At 39.0% G+C, this 24,373-nt stretch overlaps 1 long non-coding RNA gene and 1 pseudogene across 1 annotated transcript in view; one reads left to right on the top strand and one right to left on the bottom strand.

Annotated features, from left to right (window-relative positions):
* Nucleotides 1-24,373, top strand: part of LOC141369969 (uncharacterized) — a 220,970-nt gene that overhangs the window by 161,496 nt on the left and 35,101 nt on the right. The gene's annotated exons all lie outside the window — the stretch shown is intronic.
* On the bottom strand, nt 18,419-19,154 carry LOC112836708 (peptidyl-prolyl cis-trans isomerase A pseudogene; annotated as a pseudogene).

Below are 24,373 nucleotides of genomic sequence, written 5' to 3' on the forward strand. Positions count from 1 at the left end.
TTAGTTTTTGATATAGTGTTCCATGATTCATTATTTGCGTATAACACCCAGTGCTCCATGCAGAACGTGCCCTCTTTAATACCCATCACCAGGCTAACACATATGATGGAAAATAAAGAAGCTGAGAAAAAGAGAGATAAACAACTACTGGATCACGAGGGCAGAATTCGAGAGATAAGCGATACCATAAGACAAAACAACATTAGAATAATTGGGATCCAAAAGAAAAAGAAAGAGAGACAGGGGCAGAAGGTATATTGGCGCAAATTATAACAGAGAACTTCCCTAATTTGGGGAAGGAAACAGGCATCAAAATCCAGGAGGCCCAGAGAACCCCTCTCAAAATCAATAAAAATAGGTCAACACCCCGACATCAAAGGATGTTCTTCTCAGTAAAAACACAATTAGTTCAAATTGCCTTCTAAACCAAGAAGGAAATAACTCACCACTTCCCGCTTCATCCCCTGGTTTTGAGTCTTTTTAAGTATCTTCTTTAGACCTGGGGATTTACCAGCTCTCTCCCTGCTAAACCTCCCCTCATTGTTCTAACTTTTGTAAAGAGCACCACCTTAAACCCTGGCATCCCAAACTCGCTCCGGATTTTGTATTCTCTCACACCCTTCTCTGCACCACGCCAAATCGCCTCTGGTCTGTGACTCTCTGCTGCCCTCTTTCGGCCATAATCGGTGTGAGCTGGTGACAAGCCCTCTGTTGCCACACATCCCCCTGTACACTGAAGGCTGGAAAGCTTCATCCTAAAACAGAGCAGCCCCTCCCCTGAATACAGGCACAAACCGTTTCCTCAGACAGAAGGTACAAAACCCACAGGATATACCAGCCCTACCCACACACTCTCTCTCTCTGTGTGTAGGTAAATATTTCACTCACCTAGCCAAGTTTCTGGAAATACAGTAGGTCAGAAAGTACTTGTCCTTTGAGAGTATGGCCTAATGGGGGATCTAGCTATATAAACTGGCAATACTATACTTTAGCCAGTGCTATGATCAGGAAATTATATAATGCTATAGGAACATTTAAAAGGAGGAATATAACTATGATTTGGGGACCAAAGAGGCTTCAGGTCTCAAACTGTGATCTGAAAATGGGAGTGAAGACTGTTTCATATAGAACAAAGTTTAGCACATAGAACCCAATATGCTTGGCCACTCTGCAAAAAATTGTGTAACTCACATAACACATGCCGTCACCTCAGACCTTGGGTCACTTATTCTGCTTCAAGATCTACTCATCCATCAAAAACTAGGGCCATCTTTTGGCCAAAGATGACTTCTAAGAAACCTAACAGTTAAGCCCACCCATCTCAAATCTCTGCTGTCTTTCTAAGCACCCCAGGAAAGACTTCTTATTTGCTATCTTTAAGCATATCACCAGCTCATAATACTCTGTGCTGCTTTCCCCAGACACAGCCACCGTTTCTCCCCTCGGTCCCAAAACTTTCCACTGTGCCCCCTAGAATCCTCAGTTGAGTTATAAAATCCCTCTATATCCACAGGCTTTTCACCGTTTCCTTCATCCCTCTCCTGCCATAAGTTAAACTTTTTTCAGCCATTCCAGGCTGCTAGAGTACTATAGACTGGATGGCTTGTAAACAACAGAACTCTGTTTCTCACCGTTTTGGAGGCTAAGTCCAAGATCAAAGTGTTGGCGATTCTCTTGCAAGGACCTACTTCCTGATTCATCGATGGTGTCTTGCTGTGTGTTAGCAGAAGTGAGGGAGCCCTCTGGTGCATCCACCCTCATGACCTAATCACATCCCAAGGCCCCCACCTCCTAACACAGTCACACTGGGGATTACGTTTCAACATTTGAATTCTGGGGAACACAAACATTCAGTCTGCTGCACTCCTCTCAAAATCTTGTTTCTCCTGCAACCTTCTCAAAGGAAGAATTCTCATTCTCTCCCATCCCAAACCCTGTTCTTATCACTGTGAAGGATGTGGCATCCTGTCATCTAGTCACTCTCCCCTCCTAGTCACCATCAGTCACATCATCTACTGTTACCTGATCATTAAAGACCAAGCAGTAACTGTCTTCATCCCCACCCTGCTCTTGCCCTGGAGAGCTTCAGGATCCACATAGATGATAGAAGCTACCATGGGTCCATCACTTATGAATGTGGTTTTCCTCTTTCTCTCTGGCAACTCCATCTCAGTGTCATTTACAGGATCTTGTTCTCTGCACATCCCGGTAGTAGTAAACCACAGTATTGTCTCTCTTTTCTCCTCATTCCATACCTTCTCCCTGGTAAATCTTATTTACAAGTACAGCTCTAATTTACATCTAAGTGCTAAGAAAGGCCAAATCTTTGCCTCCATCCTCGTATCTCTCTTGAGCTCCAGAGACACATACCTAACTGTTTAAAACAGGTAAAATTTTTGATGGCCCACAGGTAGCAAAACTCAGTGTGTCCACAGATGAATTCATCCCCTCTTCCCCGAACGAGGTGCTCGTCCTCAGAGTGACACGTGTGTAAGCCAGAAATATGGGTTCATCTCTTCTTGTTCCTTCTCCAGTTCCTCTGCCCACCCCACTTCAAGGCAATTTCTAGACCTCCTCTCCATTGCCATTTGTCTAATTCCAGGTCACCATCTTCATCAACTAGATTGTCCTGGATCTCATCCTGCCATCCTGCCAGTTCTCTCTTCATACTGAATCCACAGTGATTCTCCACATACGCTAATCTGATTATACCATTTCCCTGATTTAAAAATAAAGAAATAGAACCCTTATGCCCTCAGGATGAAGTTCAGACTTCCCAACGTAGAATGACCTTCCCTTCTGATCTGGCTCCTTGTCACCTTGCCTTTCATTCCTCTTTCATTGTCTTTCATTCCTCTAGTACCACACACCCCCATGTGCCCCAACCATGCTGAACCACTGAACCTAAAAAGCTTCTCGGAACAATGACAACTCTACTTGCATCTAAGACTAGAAGTCTTCCTTATTAATTGTCTGACGGTGGAGGACAGAGGTTTCTAATGAAACCCATCACAATGAACCCCCAGATTTGTGAATAAAGATAGCTAGTTACACACAGATTTGGTTTCTACAGAGAATTCTGGTAAGTTCTGAGGGGGCCACTAGAAAAAGGTGGGGGGGAACACCATTAACAAGAAAATTTTAGCTCCACTGGCTCTTTAAATTATGACAACACTTACACATGATTGGCCCAGAATTTAGGCTGCAGTGAACCATCTCTAATGACTCAATTCCAAGGCTAATAGAGCCAAGCAACTCCTTGAAGATCCTCTGTGTCCTCTCACTTTTAAATCTCCAGATGCTGGCACATAATCAATGCCTCACCGTATGCTGAAGATCCCTTGCAGGGATTGTAGCCATGTAACCTAGATTCTCCAGGACAATCATAATTTCAATTATTCTTCTCTGTAAACCATGGAAATGTTACATAAATTACAGTTTTTGTGGAAATAATCATGGAGAGGATCAAGTAAGTAAGCATTGCAATAAAATTATATATATGTTTAAAGACAAAGAATGGAAAAGATTTGAGAAATCAGAAGCCAAGAAAGTACTGTGATATGTCATGAAAATAATGCATGCTAACCCATGTCACACATGTCTAGGTATATCATGTTAAGTGTGTATACAAATAGATCAGATAAAAATAAATCACATTAAGGCAACATTCTGCGAGGATGTCACTCTCCTGGTTGGCACAATCTTACGAACAGAATTAAAATGAAGAGCAAGAGGACTTGCCACCTTCTTGTTTTCTTTCTTTCCTTTTAATAACTCTTGGGACTTCATGAATTAATTTGAGAAAACAGAAAAATCTGAGTCAGTTATATGAAAATATACATTTTACAATGGAGTTAAGTCCACTATAGCAATTTATAACCACTTTGACCACTGTTTTGATAGACTCTCACAGCTTCATTTATTCACTTAATACTGAGCATCTCCTATGTGTCAGACACTGTTCTAGGTACTTGGAATATGAATAAAACAAACAGAGGTCCCTGCTCTTAAGAAACTTATATTCTACCAGTAGAGAGACTGTACCAATAAATGTGTAAATTAGTATGTTAAGAGAGGATAAATTCTATGAAAAAAAAAAAGGTGTAGGGCAAAGGGATTGGGAGTGCCAGTGAAGGCAGTTGGGGTGGCAGTTATAACATTAACAGGATGACCGGGGAGGGCTTTATTTGGAAGGCAGGAGTTGGGCAACCACGTGTAAAGGATGAAAGAGAGAACATGTTTCCAGGTGGAGGGGCCAGCAGGACTGAATGTCCTATGATGGGAGGACTTTTCACAGTGTGATTTCACATTTATATTTTGATTATTTCCTTAATCTGCCTCCTTCATTAGCCTATAATCTGCGAAAAGGAAAGACCATATCTATTTTGTTCCATTTCTCTCCAGCATGTCGTCCAGGGGCTGGTACAGATTAGGTGCTCAGAAAATATTTGGTGAATGATTAAATAAATGAAGATTAACTTGTACATTTAACCTAATGAACTAGAAAAACTCCTAACGTGCTTGACTAAGACAACATTGTCTATTCTAGCCTACTCTGGATTTTGCTCCTTCATTCCCTTTTGGCTGACTCTGGCCTTACTTCATTACTGACCCAGTCTAATCTGGAATGGGATGATTGTTTCCTTGCATCAGATACCTATTACTAATTGCAGAAAATCTTCAGCCTCATTCTCTATCTGCTAACTTTAAGTATGAGAATTCTCATAACCCATCCTATACCTCTAATAAATGTCTGCAACCAATTACTTTTCTCCACAGGAATGATTTCTGCTTTCTCTTGCATAACCGAATAGGTCCTTTTCTCCTTATTCTCTGGCTAGCTGCCTATGTTCGGCAGGAGCAGTATTCTGCTCTACTGTGTGACGGACAGGGGGTTATCCCACTTGTTTTTGGCAGGAAGAGGATCTTCAGATTTGGCTCTGAACTGAAAATGGGTAACATTAAAAGATAAGGTCACCACTATTCTTCCTGTGTAACTTGCTATTAAACATTTTCTTTGCATGAATTAACTCAGGAATTTTGCTGTTGGACTATTTGGGGCTCAATACCACGAAAGATATAAAGATACAATAAACTGGTTGAGCTCCACACAGACATTTGAAAACCTGCACAACTGTGGTTGAGAGAAAAACAAAATGACGTTCTTGTAGTTCAAATTTGCATGAAGGAAGTTTGAAAATATTTCATTATTTCTTTTACTGTTCAAAATAAAAACAAAGAAAATCAAACAACACACAGGGAAGTGTCCATCAACAGATGAAAGAATAAAGAAATTATAAGATATATATAATATACATATATATACAATATACAATAGAATATTATTCAGCCTTCAAAAAAAAGGGGATCCTGCCATTTGCAGCAACATGGATGAACATGAAGGATATTATGCTAAGTGAAATAAACCAGACACAAAAAGAAAATAACAGAATGATCTTGCTTATGTGTGAAATCTAAAAAAAAGTGAAATACATAAAGGCAGAGAATAGAATGGTGGTAACCAGAGGTGGGGAGGTGGGAGAAATAGGGACATGTTGGTCAAAGGGCACAGAGTTGCAGTTATATAGAATGAATGCAATCTACTGTAACCTGGAGATCTAATGTACCACATGTTGACTATAGTTAATAATGCTATATTGAATACTGGAAATTTGCTAAGGGAGTAGATTTCAGATGCTCTCATCACCAAGAAAGAAAAAAAAGGTACCTATGTGAGAAGATATGTTAATTAGCTTGACTGTAGTGATCATTTCAATATGTGTATGTCTATCAAATCATCATGTTGTACACATCAAGCATACATTTTTATTAATGAAATTAAATACACAAGAGAAATCTTTCAATACAATATGTAAAAAGGAATACTTTTCCTAAATGGACCATTTACTCATAATATTTGGTGTTATAATGGAAATAAGGTTTATAGAACACCTACTATGTTCTAAGATTAAATAATATAATACATGTAAAATGTGTCTATTCATAACAGACACATAATGAATGTAAGATATTTTTATCAACATGAGTTCACCTTTATGCTTCATTCATCCACGGGCTAAGTACAGAATAATCTGGAAATAAATTTTATAGTAGAAGAATCTGATCCCACTTAACAAATTTAATCTAAGAAATACCAGTAAGCCCTCAACTGTGTAATATATAGAGATTCAACAAAGGTGTCAAATAGAGTTTGTATCAAAGGAGGAGATAATTCTATATTGTAATATTTAACATTTATCAGTTTGGCATATTGATTAAGAATATACTTTCTAAGGGTAGCCTCCCTGAGTTGAATCTGTTCTGCTGCTTATTTGCCATGTGTCCATGAGCAGATTATCTCATCTTAAAGCCACAGCTTTTTTCAATAAAATGAGGCTAAATTCCACATATAAGGGAAGTCATATGCTATTTGTCTTTCTTTGGCCAACTTACTTCACCTAGCACAATATCTTCTACGTCCATCCATGTTGTCACAAATGGCAAGATCTCACTTTTTTTATGGTTGATTAATATTCCATTGTGTATATATACCACATCTTCTTTATCCATTCATCTATCAGTGGACACTTGAATAGGGAATATAGTCAATAAGATTATAATAATGTTTGGTAACAGATGATAACTACACTTACCATGAGTACTATGTAATGTATAGAATTGTTGAATCAATTGTTGTACACTTGAAGCTAGTATAACAGTGTATGTTAATTATACTTCAATAAAAAAATTAGGCTAAAAATATTACCCACCTGTGATGGTTAATGTTATGTGTCAACTTGACTAGGTTGTGGTACCCAGTTGTTTGTTCATTTACCAGTCAAGATGTTGCTGTGAAATATTTTTAAGAAATGATTAACATTTAAACTTTGAGTCAAGCAAATTACCCTTCATAACGTGGGTGGGCCTCATCCAATCAGTTGAAAGCCTTAAAGAAAAGACAGTTCCCCCAAGAAAGAAGGAATTCAGCCTCCTGACTATCTTCACTCTCAAGACTACAACACCAATTTTTTCCCTGGGTGACTTAAAGTCACGCATTGTAGGTGACTTAAAGTAGTCACACAGCTCTCTAATGCACTCCTAATTTATTATTATCATTATCATTATTATTTATTTATTTATTTTTCCCCTCTGTGTTTCATTTTGGATATTTTGTACTTCTATGTCTTGAAATTCACTAATCTTTTTATTTGCAGCGTCCAGGCTGTCTTTAATTCCATCCTGTATACTTTCATCTCAGACATTGTAGCTTCCATCAATAGAAGTTCAATTTGGATTTTTAAAAAATATATTTCATATCACTACTTAACATATTCAATCTTTCCTTTAGTTTCTGAACATGTAAAGTGCAGTTATAAATAACTGTGTCAATGTCAAGGTCTGCTAATTCTAATAATGTCTAATACCTGGACAGTTTTAATATAGGGATTTTTCACCTTTTTATGAATTTTACTTTCCTGCTATATGACTGATAATTTTTTGTTGGATGCCAAACTTTGTGAATTTTATCCATCTGGTGCTAGATTTCTTTTTCATGTCAATAAAAACCCTTGAACTTTGTTCCAAGATGCATAGTTTGATCTTTTTGGGCCTTGCTTTTAACATTTGTTGGGTAAAACTAGAGCAGCGTTTAGTCTAGGGTTAATGATTCTCCATCCCTGGGGAAAGACCCTTCTGAATGTTCTTTCCAATGCTCATGAATTATGAGGTTTCCAGTCTGGTTAATGGGAACAAGCACAATTTCTGGCCCTGTGTGACAGCCAGCTACTCTTCCCTCCGATCCATTCAGATTTGTCTTTCTCCTGTGCCTCAGTGGTTTCTTCATATGCATATGTTAATTAGCACTCTGCTAAATACCCAAGGGGGAATCTCTGCAGATCTCCAGAGTTCTCTGTGCCTTCCTCTCCTCTCTAATACTCTGTCTCATGAATTCCAGCTACCCTGATTTCTCCAGATTCTCATCTTTGTCCTCTGGACTCGATGTTTCCTGGGGCAGGGGCACCTGGGTGGCTCAGTCAGTTAATCATCGGACTCTTGGTTTTGGCTCAGGTCATGATCTCATGTGTCATGAGATCAGCCCTGCATCAAGCCCTGCCTTGGGTTCAGCACTCAGCAGGGAGTCTGCTTGAGATTCTCTCCCTCTGCCCCCCACCCCACTTGCACTTGCTGTCTCTCTCTCTCTCTTTCTCTCTCTCTCTTAAATAAATAAATAAATATATTTTTTAAAAAAAGTCTCTTGGGGTAGACCTAGATTTCCCCCTCCCTATATCATGGCATGGAAATGTTCTCAAATCAGTAAAGTAGAAAAATTGTGGAGCTCACCTCAATTGTTTCCCATCTCTCAGAGATATCTCTCCTCCATTGCTTCATGTACAATGTCTTGAGAACTGTTCGTATGCTGTGGTATTTTTTAGTTATTTCAGACGGAAGGGTAAATCATGTCCTTGCTAGTCCATCTTAGCCAGAAGTCCAATGTTATGGAAAATTTAATAAGATAATGAAAGAAAAGTGCTTGGAAAGAATTCAGTGAATGTTAGCTAGTATTATTATTGTTATTAGCATTAGAGTTTTAAGCCATTTATATTTTGAGGCACTTTTAGGCAAATCTCATTGTATGAACTCAGTTTTCATAAATATGAGGAAAGTGTGGAACAATGAAAATATTAACAACAATAATAATTGAGCACTAAGTGCTTTAAATTAATTGTCCATTTAATTTCAGTTCAACACTATAAAGTAAGGTAATATTATCAGCATTTTATAGATGAAGAATCTCAGGTCCAGACAAGTTAAATAAATTGTTCAAGGTTAAATAGCTCCCAAGTGGTAAGTGGAGAACAGAGCTAAGGTGTGTCTAACCCCAGAGCCCGAACTCTTAACCATCATACATCACTGCCAGATCACTTCTAAGCAACCGTGAGAAAATTCTTGTTTCATAGACCCAAAGACTTTGCAAAATAATTGATAAAACTATCTCTTAATGTTATCATGGGTTTTTCTAACTGTTAACATCAGAAAGTCATTTCTAGAGATATACAGTATCTTATAAAAGCATGGGTTCCAGTGTGACATTCTTGAGCTTGAAGTCCTGCCACATGGGGCAAATAACAAATTTAATGATGGTGTTTACTCTTCTCAGCGCAAAGCAGATTTGCTGATAAGATGCTTAGCACATCAGTGGATAACAGGAGCTCCAGGTTCAGTAGTGCAAAACATAAAGATAGTAAGAATGATTTAATGAAGCTGTCAGTTAACTGCAAAAGAACAAGATGAGGACTAAGGGGCAAGGGCCAGGTGTGTAATCACTGTGCCAAATAAGTCATCTGATGCTTCTCCAGTTGATATGGTAGTTATTATAAAATATTCTATTGTTTCCATAGATACACCATGCAAAAATTTAAACTTAAGACATCCTATGAATTTATCAAATAAAGTTCAGACAGATTTTCTCATGTGCAAATGTAAGATTTTTAAAGCCTGTGCTTAATCCTAAAATAATATCAATATTTAATAGTTATTTTAATACAGAAAATTTTAAAGAAGAAAAAGGTCACCATAATTCTGTCCTGTCAACTTAAAAAAAAAAAAAAAACCTAATCCATATATGTGGGCAAAAAATTCAAGCAATAAAGAAAAGTTAAAAAAAAATGAAGCGGGGCACCTGGGTGCTCAGTCAGTTGAACATCTGGCTCTTGATTTCAGCTCAGGTCATGATCTCAGGGTCTTGGGATCAAGCCCTACACTGGCCTCCATTTGAGGATTCTCTCTCTCTCCCTCTGCCCCTCCCCCTGCTCCTGCTTGCCCTCTCTCTCTCAAATAAATAAATAAATCTTTTTTTAAAAATTAAGCATTTCTTCTCTGTTCTTCTCATCCTCTCACCCCTACCCCTTTGGTTCTTCTTCCCAAAGGTAATTATGATTAATTTTTGTGATGTTCACCTTCAAAAAAAGAGAGATACATAGATATGTAGAAATTTTCTTTTTAAAAACCTATTGAAATTACTTTCATTATTTTTAAGATATTTTTAAGAGATTATACCACCACATAGACTCTAGTTTCTATCACTAACTGAGTCTATTTCAATTATTTTCCATAGTATTATTTTCAAAATGTGCAGGCAGAATGTATCAGCTCAGAATGTATCAAACCAAAAACAGATATCTGAGCTTACACTGAAATTTAAACTGCTAATAAAAGTGAGAAAATTGAGCATGCACATGGTTCAGTGGTAATCACTACAGTTGGACCAAGTGAAGGAGGTACAAGGAAGTTCTATGGTAATTGAATGGATTGTCCAGGTCATTGAAAAGAAATACTGCACCATCTTATCAGTTTTCCTGATTATAGCTAATAAAACAGTACAGAGCTAATCTATGAAAACCTGGCATCTTTACTCTTTTCTCTTTAATTTTTTTAATCTGCTTGCTTCTTTGCAGTTTCTGGCAAGTTGTTCTCATTTAGGGTTTGTTTTGGGGTTTTGTGATGCTCTTTAGCTATCTTGCCTTTTGTTTTATGATATCTAATTAATAAACTCTAATCATGGTGAGATACGATTATCTATTTGGGAGTCACTCTCTCTTTACACAGTATCTTGACTTATTCCCAAGACTTAGATTAATTGTATCACTGATCTGAAAATTAGTCTCCCACCTGAACTAAATCTACCTTTTGCAAAAATTAAGAAAAAGTGGGACTTTGGGCATGGGTTCTATTCTTAATTGCTGTGATTTCATATTTATTCTCCCCTTTGAGAACTAACAAGAAATTTTACAGAAAGGAAAAATGGGGGAAAATTGAGTTCTTCCCACCCTTCTCAAGAAAAAAGTTATAAGAATGTGGATCTAGGGGCACCTGGGTAGCTCAGTCGGTTGAGCTTCTGACTCTTGGTTTCAGCTCGGGGATGTGGGATCGAGCCCCTCGTCAGGCTCCACACTCAGCAGGGAGTCTGCTGGAGATTCTCTACCTCCTCCTCTCCCTCTGCCCCTCCCCCCCTCAAACAAATAAATCTTAAAAACAAAAAAGAATGTGAATCTAGAGGATTTCCACTGAATAAACTAAAAACTAAGTCAAAAAAGAGGCTATGAAAAACTCAGTTCTGGTAATATTTAGTGTCTATAACTGATTAAAGGTTGTAATTTTGAAATGTCTTTAATTCCCATACTTATTGCCATTTTTCTCTGCATAGTATCCTGTAGTGGTCAGCAGCACAACATCCAAACAAAAAGTATCCATGTGCCTGTTTAAAGGGGACTTATGGATATAACCTAATAGGTAAACAGTTTTCTAACTCAGTTTTCTCACTCTGGTATTTGCCTGGGTTCAAATTCTAACTCTGTATTTTAGCATTCGTCTTCAGACGAGTTATTAAATTCCTCTAAGTCTTAGTTTCCTCAATTGTAAAATAAAGTAATAATAGTTAACCCACCAAATGTTGTAAGGATTAAATGAGGAAAATGCACCTAGAACCATCAGTACTTAGGAAAAAGAGAGAAAGAGAGGAATCTAATGTGGTATTTGATGTGAACTCTTGCCAGACATTTATGCAACTTATTGCGTGATTTCTAATTCTCACACATAGTAGCCATGATGTTTTATCTCAAAAATAAGGAAATAGAGGCTCAAAATGAACCAACCCATGAGCAAACATTTGGCAATTGGTGTAGTTGGGATTCAAATCCAGGTCTTTTTAACTTAAAAGATTTCTTTCCCTTCATACCACAGTGCCTTGCAAACAGCAAACTGGATGCAAATATGGACATAGTTCTCACCAAGAGATGGTATTAATCTCCATAGGGTTACTTGTGAATGTTTTAAAAAGATAAACTGTATTAAGGGTTTAAGCCAGTGCTTGACACATACTCTGCATCACTATCATGATGTCCCATTTTGCTTCCTAAAACCCTTGTGGAGTGTGGATTCTGTCTTCCATCCCCCTATTGGTCAGCCTTTGCTGCACTTTCTTTTTAAAGTATATCAGAGTTGATCACTTGATTCTTGGGTTAGATAACTAGACATTCTTGTTCTGTATTAATACCAGACACACGTATAACACTATAAATAAAATAGAATGCATGATGTTAATTTTAATATTAATTTTTTCCCAAGTACACACATACCCCAAGCTACCCTGTTACTTCAAATGAACCAAGCCTAAGGGGATATCTTCAAGTCAAGGAGCCATATTTGTGTGTACAGATTAATATAAAAATATGAGAAAATGTAGAGTCCATATTATCCATACTATTCAATGTATCTGAATTTAAAAAAAAAAATTTCCAGCTTTGTTGAGGTATAATTGACATATAACATTATATAAATTTACAGTGTACAATGTGATGATTCAATACACATATATATTGCAAAATGATTGCCACAATAAAGTTAGTTAACATATCTATAACTTCACATAATTGCCATTTGTGTGTGTGCACATGTGCACATGTGTTGAGAACATTTAAGATATACTCTGCAACTTTCAAGTATTTAATATAGTATTATTAACTATAGCCACTATGCCGTACATTAGATCCCCAGAACTTATTCATCTTATAACTAGAAGTTTGTACCCTTTGACCGACATCTCCACATTTCCCCCATCCCCCAAGCAACTAGAAACCACTATTTTCCTCTGCTTCTATGAGTTTGGCTTTTTTAGATATCACATATCAGTGAGATCATATGGTCTTTGTATTTCTTTATCTTATTTTACTTAGCAAAATGCCCTCAAAGTCCATCCATGTTGTTGCAAATGGCAGGATTGTTTTTCTCTCTCATGACTGAATAATATTCCACTGTATATATATATACCACATTTCCTTTCTCCATTCATCCACTGATGGATACTTAAGTTGTTTCCATGTCTTGGCTATTGTGAATGGTGCTGCAGTGAACATGGGAGTGCAGATATCTCTTCTAGATCCTAATTTCATCTCCTTTGGATAATATACCCAAGATGGAATTGCTGGATCATATGTAGTTCTATTTTTTTGTTTTTGAGGAGCCTCCACACTGTTTTCCACGGTGGCTGCACCAATTTTCAATGTGACTGGATTTATTCAGATGTTTTACTTAAGGTATCATCTCTTCCACAAAGGAACTGGAAGGCAGCTCAGAGCACCTATCTGATTGTTCCTGGTTTTATTTGGTCTGATCAGTGGTTCTCAATTGGAGGCAGTTTTGCCCCCCAGGGGAATTTGCCAATGCTTGAACAAATTTTTAGTTGCCAGCACTTGATGGGCAGAAGAGTGCTCCTGGGTACCTAGTGGACAGAGGCCAGGGATGCTGCTAGACATCCTAAGATGCACAGCACAGCAAAGAATTACCAGCCCAAAATGAACAGTACTGAGATCAAAAAACTGTTGCTTAGATCAGTAGTTCTCAACCCTGGCTGCACATTAGAATTACCTAGAGAACTTTTTAAAATGGCAAGATTGCCTGGACCTCCCCACAACCAAAAATTTGGACCTGAGTGGCCTGGGGTAGACGTTGGCATATTGGTATGTAGATATTTATATATGCCAGTTCCACAGGTGATGTGCAGATTGCTGCACAATTCAAATTGTGAACCACCCACTGGTCTAGATGAAGCTAATGAGTTTAAACAAAGAGATGGAAAAGATAGTTACAGTGGGAGGAAATCCTTGTTGGGATTTTTGCCAGAACTCCTGCCCTCCCTCCTTCCTCTCCAGCTGTGCCAGGACTCTCTTTTGCCAGAGATCTCATCAGAATTCGCTCTTTGTTATAGCATTTCCCCAAATGGTGTGTTTGCTAATGGGAATAAATCTCATTTAAGTTAGACTCAAAAAACTCAAAGTGTTCACCACTTACAACACCGTGTTTATGGCTTTTACCTAAACTCCTTCCTATGAACAGCCATATGGTTATTTTTGTTTCTCTGTCCCCAAAATGCCTTTGTTTACCTGTCTTAACTTGGATCTGCAGTGTTGCTCTCCTTCCTGCAAATTCATCCTGCTCTTGGCTCCTCCTTCACATGCTCTCTTTGGTCCACTGCTTAATTACTTCTAACTCATCCCAGAGACGCACCTCTTCCAGCCAGATTCTCTCACATGATCCTAAGTCAAAGTGCAGAAAAATGTGGAGTCCTCATGAAACATCAGTGGTTCAGAATCCCTCCTGGCTCTCTTCTCTGTACCAGAAGTAGCTTATTAAGTTACTGCTGTTATTGTTTAATGGGAAGTCAAAATAAGTGGGGGGGGAGGGGGAAAGAGGTTATTTAATTTCTCTAATTTAAGTTTCTCCACACAGATTGACTTACAAAGCTCACTAGGCTGAGTGAAAGATTTAAAAATATACTATGGAAAATTATTTTGGGCACATTTGCAACAGGGCTGATGATTGTGAATGTTGTACAATAAATGTACAGATTATTCCCTCCTCCAGATAACAGTTTTACCATCAGCTGCTGGAAGTCCAATCTCTGCCAAAGGAGCAAGGTTATTTTAAGTTATTTGACAAACTGGTTTTAACTCCCAGAAATAAAGCAAGTTGCTTTAATGCATATCAGCTGTAGGCTTTATTTCCTCCTCATGTAACATGCTTCTGCGGAGTAAATGGAAAACTCCTACAGACTATAGAAGTTGGACATTTTCCGTTTTTAAAAAAATGGCAAATGAAAATGGTAGAAACAACACAGAGATTTCAGAGCTCTGAGAGATTTCAGAGCTCTGATGGCTGCCATATGGCAAAGGTAATCCTGCAACACAGACCGAGGAGAGCAGAGCATTCAACATAATGTGATTTGTATCATGGAAATATTTATCATCAGTGCCAAAGAGAATCTGAGGAGAGAAATACACAAGAAATACACAAGAAAAAACTTGGTGCAGCCATAAAAAAAAGGATGAGATCTTGCCATTTGCGACAACATGGGTGGACCTGGAGGGTATTATGTTTAGTGAAACAAGTCAGACTGAGAAAGACAAATACTGTATGATTTCACTCGTATGTGGAATCAAAAAGACAAAGCAAACAAAACAAAATGAAGAATAAACAAACAAACAAAAAACAGAACCAGACCAATAAATACAGAGAACAAACTGATGGTTGCCAGAGGGAAAGGGGTGGGAAGATGGACAAAATGGGTAAAGGGGAGTGGGAGATACAGGCTTCCAGTTATGGACTGAATAAGTCATGGGACTAAAAGGCACAGCATAGGGAGTACAGTCAGTGATACTGTAATAGCGTTGTATGGTGACAGATGGGAGCTACCCTTACGGTGAACAGAGCATAATGCATGGAGAAGTTAAATCACTATACCGTATACCTGAAACTAATGTAACATTGCATATCAACTATATTCAAATTAAGAATTATTAAAAAAAAGAAATAACCTGGAAAAGATAAACACCTATGCTCATGAATTACAAAGGAACTCTTCCTTTCTTAGCCATTTTAACTCTTAACTCCCTGTATTGGGTAAACCTGTTACAGCTGAGGTCTATAATTTTTTTTTTCATAAAAGACCAAATAGTAAATATCTTAGGCTTTGGAGGCCATACTGTATCTGTTTCAACATCTCAGCTGTGCCTCTGTGGTTTTAAGGCAGCTACAGACAACACATCAACAAATGGGCTTGAGTGTATACTAATAAAACTTTGCTTCTGGTTGCTGAAATTTGAATTTAATGTAATTTTCACCTGTCACAAAATACCATTCTTCCTTATTTTTTACCCTTCTAAAATATTAAAATTATTCTTAGCTCGTAAGCCATATGAAAGGGGCAGCCTCCATTTGGCCCATGGGCCCTAGCTTGCAGAACCCTGCCTTACAGTATTAGAATTTCTTTTCTATTGTTGAAATTCAAGGAATTGAGAGGCCAAGAATGTTGGAGGGATTTTCTATGTGGATATTGAAATCAGTAACACTTAAGATGGGAATTTTTGGACTGAGTGACAGTGAACCAAGAGTTAAAATTTTCTAAAAATGAAGGCTAATGCCTCTAGTGGATGTTAAGATGACTGCCTCATAAAGAGAGAGGGGGTGTTAGAGATGGAGGGCAATAGTTTCAGAGCCAAGTTGTAGTGAAGAAGGTTGGAGAACGGTCTGGATGCACTGGGGAAGGCTGTCCTGGGCATTGACAGACATTTGGAGCACCCTTGTCCTCCGTCACCTAGTTGCCAGTAGTGCCCCTGGCCCCAGATGTGACAACTGAAAATATCTCCAGACATTCCCCAAGTTTCCCCGCAGGAGAATTGCCTGAATTGATAAGCATTGCTCTACAGCAAAACTTCATACCAAATTCTCCATTTTATTCAATTCATCTCCTCCTGTTTTTTCACAGCTTTCCTACTGGGCATTCCCTTCCACCACTCCACTAAATATGCATTCAGTAAGACCACTAATAACCCCCGCATTGCTAAATTCAGTGTTCAGTGTTTGGTCTCCCCTGTGTTCCTCCCAGCATTTGACAGAGTTGATCATTCCCTCCCCCCTTGAAACACTTTCTTCATTTGGATAACAGGACACTTCACTCACCTGATCTTCACATTCTCTCCCCAGCTGCTCCTTCTCGCTTTCTTTCCAATCTCTGGTATTAGTGAAGTGGCCCAAGATTCAGTTTTTGAGTCTCTTTTCTAGCCTCACTTTTTCTGTTGGAGCTCATCCAATCCTACAGATTTAAATACCTTGTATGTATTAATGACGCTTAGTCTCATGTCTCCATCCAAGTCTTCTTCACTGCACTGAGATTTACGTAGCCAGTTACCTTATGACATGTTCACTTCCATATTTAATTGGCATCTGAAATTATATAAAAAAATGGATCATCCAATATTTCCCGTTAACCTGTCCTGCCCCCGGCCTTTCTCATTTTGATTGATGGTAATTCCTTTCTTCAGTAGCTGAGGTCAAAAATCTTGAGTAATCTTTACTCCTTCCTGTCTTTTTCACCCATGCAACCTCCAATCTATCAGAATATCCTGTTGTCTCTACCTTTAAAACATCCAGAATATAATCACTTTCCACTCCCTTGGTCCTACTCAAATCCAAAACATCATCTTCTGGCACCTGAATTATTTTAGTAATAATAGGAGGCAATCGTTTCCCAGCTAGTCCCCCCTCTTCCCACCCCTGCCCCCTACAGTCTATTCTAAATGCAGCAACCAGAGCAATCCTTTTAAAGTTTAACTTGGATCATGTCACTCCTTGGCTCAAAACCCTCCTATGGCTTCCCATCTCCCTCAGAGTAAAAGTCAAATACATTACTGTAGCCTACAGAGGCCTAAATGCTTTTGCTCCTTGTTATTTCCCATATTGGAATGTATAGTAATCCCCCCAAATTCATTTTCTACGGAACCTAAGAATCTGATCTTATTTGGAAATAGAGTCTTTGCAGGTATAATTACTTAAGACAAGGTCATACTGGATTAGGGGGGCCCTAATCAGTGACTGATGTCCTCATAGGAAGAGAATGAGAGATAGAGACACACAAGGTGTGGGGTAGGGCCCGGAAGAGAAAGACATGGCAGGCAGAGACTGGAGTGATGTATCTACAAACCAAGGAATGCCAAGAATTGCAGGCAACCACCAGAAGCTGAGAGAGGCAAACAGAAGCTCCAGAATGAACCAAACTGTCAACCCCTACAACTAGACTTCTGCCTCCAGCACCATGAGAGAATACATGTACGTTTTAAGCCACCCTTAAAACAACTTTGTGGTACTTGCTTATGGCAGCCTTAGGAAATTACACTTCTTTCATCTCCTTCTGCTCTTTCCCTTGCTCCATCTCCTCCAGCTACAACCTGCTTGCTACCCTCCTCAAAATTATCCAATGCCTTCCACTCTTTTAGAATAAAGTTTAAAGTTCCTAACAGAGCATACTGCCCTAATTATCCAGTATCTGTCTACCTCTCAAGCTTTATTTTCTGACACTCCCACTATTTTTCAACTTTACAAAAATATCCATTTCTTCATTCCTTTTATTTAGCCATTCGCTAAATAAATTTCCTCCAGAAATCCCATTGCATCTGAGGGAATCAGAGCACATTGTTAGAGCCCACAGTCCTTTGGAAGGATCAGAGAATAATGTATGTTTCTGGTGTATGTGTTATTTTTCTTTATGTACTAGAGAAAATGTTGCCACTGTCACTCTGTCTCAATTTACTCCAGCTCCCCAAATTGAAGGTGGATGAAAGAATCAGTTGCACTTTTAAAGGGGTCATAGTCATTTCTATAAAAAGCCAACATGCTAGAGCACACCTTATCCTAAATTCAGTACATACAAGTTAAAAGGAGAGCTTTAAAATATCAAGTGCTGAAAGAGATGGCTATATATAATAAATGTTTTTATGTTTGGTGTTTGTTTGTTGCTTCTAATGCTGATCTCAACACTATGGAACGGACACTACCCTGGACAGCTACCAATATCTTTTTTGTGTGTGTGTGTGGTTTAGGTTTTATTTCATCATCATCAACTGAACTCTGCCATCCAGCTAGACCTGGGGAGAAGGAACCATGGAGCCCGCAGAACTTCAGCAAGAGCACAGAGATTCTGGGGTATCTCGAGCAGGTGGGGGTGGAGGGGTGCTCTCCCAAGCTACACAAGGAATGGTCTGGTAGTTAAGATAAAACACGAGTCGGATTTCCTAGATCTGTCCACAGTCAGCAATGGTGATCTTCTTGCTGGTCTTGCCGTTCCTGGACCCAAAGCGCTCCATGGCCTCCACGATGTTCATGCCCTCTTTGACCTTGCCGAAGACCACATGCTTGCCATCCAACCACTCAGTCTTGGCAGTGCAGATGAAGAACTGGGAACCGTTCGTGTTGGGTCCAGCGTTGGCCATGGACAGGATGCCAGGACCCGTGTGCTTCAGGATGAAATTCTCATCATCAAACTTCTCCCCATAGATGGACTTGCCTCCAGTGCCGTTGTGGCGTGTGAAGTCCCCCCCCGGGCACATAAATCCCGGAATAATCCTGTGAAAGCAGGAAACTTTATAACTAAATCCTTTCTCCCCAGTGCTCAGGGCACGGAAGTTCTCTGCTGTCTTTGGAACTTTGTCTGCAAATAGCTCGAAGGAGACGCGGCCCAAGGGCTCGCCTTCCATGGCGATATCGAAGAACACAGTGGGGTTGACCATGGCTGGGCGGCAAAGGCGGCTCCGGGTCGGTGGCGTCTGCAAGGCCCAGCTACCAATATCTTATTCAACCCTCCCAATAGTCCTGAGAGAGAAGTCTCCCCACTATAATCCTTACCAAGTGGATTTCTTTCAAGTACATCAGAATCTTGCATATTTATAAAGTTCATGCTGCTCAACTTTCAAATTCAGTCTTCATTGAGCAAGAAGTGAAGTATACATTTGATGGTTTCTTGCAGAAGAAATACATTTTTTCCTCTTTCCCAACCAGTTTTTGATTTTTCTCTTTTGTCTTCAGAATACTCCTGTGCGGATTTTCTCATCCTCTAGCCATTGTCAAACTAATCCTTCTTACAGGCACCGATATCTAGATGCCGAACCCACAGATGAAAAGCAATTTCCTCCTGAAGTTTCTGGATGGGAATAGCAGTGGACTCTCAAGAACCCACACTGGGAAATATTATGGAAACTTAGAAGGAATTACACCCTTTCCTCCAAGCCTTCAGACTGTCTGAAAACAATTCAACACATGTTGAGTGCCTAAGTACCCCTCTGCTAGCTAGTTTCAGTGAGGTTAAAGGGACTCTGCCAGCTCTCCCATAAAAACCAAGTGAAAAGCTGCACTAAAACTCTGAAAGTCTAATCTAGAAAGGCATTGCAGCGGAACCCAAAGTTCCTTGATTAACACAATGCTTCCCATTCCCCGTTCTCCTAATGAATGGGCCATCCATTGCCTCATTGTCCAGTCGGTGTGACTTTGAGTTGCCACAGATGAGAAGGCCTTTGCATGAACACAGTTTCCTACATGGAAAAAGCAGCACACTCACGAAGTTGTTGGGGGCCAGCTGTCAAATCAGAGATGAAAGCACTGATTTTTTTAGGAGTTCGCAGAGCAGATGAGGAAAACACTTTTAAAGTGCTGTCAAGGTGCGGCTGTCCTTGAAGAAATGGCTTCCTGACAGCTGCTGGTACATTCCTTCCTGCCAATGTTTAATTTCTCTTGGAGAGGCAGGGCTTTAATTAGGTTCCTAGGGCAGCTAGCTCTGTATCTTTGACCTTATCAAGGATGCAGGATTTCAAAGCACAAGCTTAGATAGGTCTCCCTTCATTACTGATCAAAAGTCTTCCCAGGAACACTCCTGGGTTCACACTTCAGTTCCTCAAAAACCAAAGCTGCCTTTTCATGCTTCCTTCTAATGGGTAGTCTCCTACTAGCATCCCTGTCATTGCCTGGTTCTTCAAGGGAGCAGGGAGTGGAGTGTTCAGGAGACAGAAATTAGATGCAATTCGTATAAGAAAATTTTCACGTCTGAAGCTACTTATATACTCCACTCTAAAGGCCTTCTAATATTGGAAGAGGTTTGCAACTGGTTTATTGACTTAGTTTTCAAATGTATAACATTCTGATTGGGAGGGAAAAAAATTCCTGTAATTGAATACTGGGGCTTAGTTTCAACCTGGTTGAGAGTGAGTAATTCCTCTAAAAAGACAGATGTTGAATTTTAATAATAGAATTTTTCTGGCATGTAAAATTAAGCATAGAGCATCTGCTTTTACAATGCCAACATCTGTTTCTTTGACATCCCTGCCTTCCCTTCTGCTAGATCCAACTGTGAATTTGCTATAGAATCTGATATGAAAAACAGATAAAATTGTTCTTGACATGTTGAATTCTACAGGGCCAGCATAAACCAGACTATCAGGATTAAACTCACATTCTAAAAGAAGAAAAACTTCTGAGTCATTCCTGCTCATGAGACTCAGATTTCCAGTTGAAATCAGGAAATGCAGACTTTTTCAAGGGAAGGGTGACATCATTTACAAATGACATTGCATGTTATAGGAAGCTTTTTGAAAAATTATTTAAAAAGCAACTGTTGGGGCACCTGGGTGGCTCAGTTGGTTAAGTGGCTGCCTTCAGCTCAGCTCATGATCTTGGGGTCCTGGGATTATGCCCTGCATTGGGCTCCCTGCTCTGGGGGGAGCCTGCTTCTCCTTCTCCCTTGCCTGCTGCTGCCCCTGCTTGTGTGCTCTCTCTCTCTCTCAAATAAATAAATAAAATATTTTTTAAAAAATAAATAAAAGGCAACTGTCTGAGCCTGTCATTAATAAAATCATGTAGTAGATGTCAGTCACTGAGAAAATTCACCCAAGAAAAGACATTTCCTTGATTATAAGCTTTAAAAAAAGGCATTCAGAAAGACTAAAGCACTAAAAATGCAATACAGTTTTACAGTGAGAAGAAAATTATCATTAAGTGACCATAATGATCTTGTATTGAAAGAAAGTAAATACGTGGTTCAATAATGGACTTCTCAACTCTCTACTCCTATATCACTTTAATTCCCATGTATTTATTCATTCATCAGATATTATTACAGGTTAATTCTGTACCAGTAGGGTTAGGTGTTAAGGATACAGACATTACTATGGTAAACATTGGCCCTGCCCTTGTGAAATGTAAGGTTTAGTGGGGGAAACATACATTGAACATATACACGTGCAAGTAAAGATTACAAATTTTGTTAAGAGCTCGAGGTAAAACTATAAATTGTTCTGAGATAAAGTAGAGGTGTGGTGTATTTTGGCATTATTAGTAAAAGAAGGTGTTCAGAGGAAGGGACATTTAAACCAATACCTGAAGAACGAGTAGACACTAATAATGAGGAGAAAGTAAGGTCTTAGGGGTAGGGGGAAGGGCAACACATGAGAAACTGAAAAAGGCCAATATGGCTAGAAAGTATAATGAGTAAGGGCAGAGGATGAGATGAGATAAAAGAGATACAACTGGATCCATGTTGATCTCTGCAACCATCTCAGTATTGCCCTAGATTCAGAAGCAACTGTTGTTCTTGGCTTGGAAGAACAAGAAAGCCCCAGAACAGAGACCCCCTGGTCTACTGGCTGGTGGTATGACCTCACTGCTGGCATGCCCCTGGTCATAGGTGCAACCCTATATCCCAATTTGAGTAATGGGTCACTTGCCATTTTACTCCTTGGAGTCCCACACTGAGGACTTCCACCAATGTTCCCAGTTCTGCTGGGCCTGAGGTCAGGCTGGTGCTGGCAGTGCCCCTTCACTGATCATCAAAACTCTGCACCATGGTTGAGCATTCTTGTACTACACTCGAGGGTTATAAAAAACAGCAATTCATCTAAGTTCCTGCAGGCAATAGGGTGGCTTTTAGAACCTGGACATCCAGGCCTCAGGAACAGAAGAAACTAGAGATTTGTGTTGGGTCCTTGGCAGCTCTAGGGACCTTATGCTTCTTCCCTCAAATGCTTATCAATTTATATAACATAGCTACTCTCTCCCTGCCTGTGTCTCTTGGCTTTTCTACCAGCTTTGCGTCTATTACCCATGGCTCCTCCCTTGTAACTTTCATTCTACATGATTCTGCCATGTTTTCTCAGTATTATCCAGAGATAGAATCTGATGGAGTCAATTTGTCTTTTTGCATCAGCCCAGCTTATTGATTACTTGAGCTTGGATCAGTATCATCCCTTAATCCCATCAGCTGTGTCCAGAGGGCATAGAGCCTGATACCAAAAAACGCTGCTGCCCTTCCTGCTTTCAAACTATGCTACAGAGCTATGGTAACCAAAACGATATAGTGCTGGCATAAAAATAGACACATAGGCCAGTGGAACAGAATCAAGAGCCCAGAAGTAAGCCTTCCCATGTACAATCAACTAATATTTAACAAAGAAGCAAAGAATGCTCAGTGGGAAAAGGATAGGTTCTTCAATAAGTAATGTTGGGGAAAATGGATAATCACATGCAGAATGAAATTGGACCCCTATCTTACTCCACTCCCAAAAATAAACTCAAAATGGAGTAAGGACTTAAACATAGGTCCTAAAACAAGAAAACTTCTAGAATAAAACAGAGGAAAAGCTCCTTGGCATTGGTCTTGGCAATGATTTTTAAAATATGACACCCAAAGCACAAGCAATAAAAGCAAAAAAATAAATAAATTAGCCTGTATCAAACTAAGAAGCTTCTACATAGCAAAATAAATAATTAACAAAATGAAAAGGCAACCTACAGAATGGGAGAAAATATTTGCAAATCATATATCTGATAAGGAGTTAAAAAATATCACTTCACACCTGTTGGAATGGTCATCAAAAATACAGGAGATAACAAATGTTGGCAAGGATGTGGAGAAAAAGGAACCCTTATGCACTAGTGGTGGGAATGTAAATTGGTATAACCACTAGGGAAAATAGTATGGAGATTCCTCAAAAAATTAAAAATAGAACTACCATATGACTCAGCTCTCCCACTTTTCTGCGTATATCCAAAGGAAATGAAATCAGGATCTCAAAAGAGATATCTGCACTCCCATGTTCATTGAAGCATTATTCACAATAGCCGAGATAGAGAAATAACCTAAGTGTCCATTCACAGATGAATGGATGAAGAAAATGTGCGATACATATATAATTCTGTATACATACATACACAGTGGAATATTATTCAGTCATGAGAAAGAAAAAAATCCTTCCATTTGGGACAACATGGATGGAACTTGAGGGCATTATGCTAAGTGAAATAAGTCGGACAGAGAAAAACAAATGCTGCATGATCTCACTTATATGTAGAATGTAAAAAAGCCAAACTCAGAAACAGAATAGAATGGAAGTTACTAGTGGTTGGGGGAGGGGGAAGATGTTGGTCAAAAGGTATAAACTTTCAGTTAAGATGAATCAGTTCTGGAAATATAATGTACTGCATGGTAACTATAGTTAACAATACTGCATTATATACTCAAAAGTACCTGAGAGAGTAGATCTTAAAATTTCTCACCACAAAAAAAAAAAAGAAATGGTAATTATATGAGGTAAAAAAGGTATTAACTTTTCCTACTGTGGTAATCATTTCACAATATATAAATCTATTAAATCAACGCATTGCACATCTTAAAATTACATAGTTTTATGTCAATTGTACCTAAATAAAGCTGAAAAAAAAATAAAAATGAAAGAACATTGCTGCCAAAGCATTATCTATTTAGCACACATTGTATCCATAACGTGGCTGCTCAGAAAGAACTGTCTTAGTTGTTAAAACCTGTTTACCTCAATTTCCTCATTTACAAATGAGGGCAATGCCACCTTTACTTCCTTCAAAAAGATATTATGATGGAGGCGGAGCAAGATGGCGGAGGAGTAGGAGACCTAGATTTCGTCTGGTCTCAGGAATTCAGCTGAATAGGGATCAAACCATTCTGAACACCTACGAACTCAACAGGAGA

The sequence above is a fragment of the Callorhinus ursinus genome, unplaced genomic scaffold (assembly GCF_003265705.2).
Source record: "Callorhinus ursinus isolate GAN/ISIS: 27379988/994484 unplaced genomic scaffold, GSC_fseal_2.0 scaffold24, whole genome shotgun sequence".
Classification (NCBI taxonomy): domain Eukaryota; kingdom Metazoa; phylum Chordata; class Mammalia; order Carnivora; family Otariidae; genus Callorhinus; species Callorhinus ursinus.